Source organism: Schistocerca piceifrons, chromosome 3 (genome assembly GCF_021461385.2).
Source record: "Schistocerca piceifrons isolate TAMUIC-IGC-003096 chromosome 3, iqSchPice1.1, whole genome shotgun sequence".
Taxonomy (NCBI): Eukaryota; Metazoa; Arthropoda; class Insecta; order Orthoptera; family Acrididae; genus Schistocerca; species Schistocerca piceifrons.
Genome location: NC_060140.1, coordinates 171,160,385 through 171,161,739, shown reverse-complemented (window position 1 = coordinate 171,161,739; position 1,355 = coordinate 171,160,385). Strand labels below are relative to the sequence as shown.

The following is a 1,355-nucleotide window of genomic DNA, read 5'->3' as shown; positions in this document are numbered from 1 at the left end:
ACAACACTTCTCCTGTGTCAGAAAATCACACGTTAATGGAAATTGAATCCTGATAACAATTTCACTAGTGTGGCAGTTCCCTTACTCTATCTCAAAGAAAGAAATGTCCTTGACCCCAAGCGATAATGTTTGGAATAAAATTTAGATCTCTCTACATAATTACGCTTGGGAGAACGCCCACTTCGAAGGGTCTTGACTAAAAATCTCCTGGAAGAACTACTTTTAACATTACGAAATACGTTACTGGGAGACTAATGCACTGAAGGGAAAAAAATCTCAACACCAAAATATAATTAATGTATAGTAATGTAATTTTGGGGCAACGGCCTTGCCGCAGTGGATACACCGGTTCCCGTCAGATCACCGAAGTTAAGCGCTGTCGGGTGTGGCCAGCACTTGGATGGGTGACCATCTGGGCCGACATGCACTGTTGACAGTTTTCGGGGTGCACTCAGCCTCGTTGATGCCAATTGAGGAGCTACTCGACCGAATAGTTGCGGCCCCGGTCAAAGAAAACCATCGTAACGACCGTGAGAGTGGTGTGCTGACCGCACACCCCTCCTATCCGCGTCCTCAGCTGAGGACGACACGGCTTTCGGATGGTCTCGATGGGCCACTTGTGGCCTGTTGACGGAGTGCATTAATGTAATTTCGGGAAAACATTTGTCTACATAATAAATTGAAGTGATTAACATTGAAAATGTGAACTCCTGGTACGTTGATAACTGGTGTAGCCACCAAAAAGTTGAATGCAAGCATGCAAACGTGCATACATTGAGTTGTACAGATGCCAGATGTCAGTTTGTGGGATGGAGTTCCATGCTTGTTGCTCTTAGTCGGTCAGTACAGGGTCGGTTAATGCTGGTTGTGGATGACACTGGAGCTGACGTCCGATGAAGTCCCATACGTGCTCGATTGGAGACAGATCAGATCCGGTGATCTAGAGGGCCAAGGCGACATGTAAAAACTCTACGCCGAACTCGGTGATCTTCCCTGTCGGTAGTGCCACCTAGGCCGTCCGGAACTCGGTTTTCTTGCTACCATACATCCTTATGACCACCGCTGCTAGGAATCATGTGCAGTGATTTCATTCCTGCCAAATATTTCTGAAATATTGTAGAAGGAACATTAAGCTTCTCGTAGTCCTTTTACAGGATCTCGTTCTAACTCACTGAGGTGTTGATAGTGGTATCTTTGTCGCCTTAAAGTCATTCATGACTGAAGTGAGCTCACCGCGTCCGGTTCCAAAGATAACTAACGCTCACGTCCATTACATTGCGTATTTAAAGACAACGTGATTTTCATCCTAGCAGTTGTGCAACTAGCGCCACTCTTGTGCGAATGGCGCGAAATTT

General features: G+C 46.0%; 1 pseudogene; it reads left to right on the top strand.

Moving 5' to 3' along the window:
• Positions 1 to 318: 318 nt before the first annotated feature.
• On the top strand, positions 319 to 436 carry LOC124790841 (annotated as a pseudogene).
• Positions 437 to 1,355: the final 919 nt, after the last annotated feature.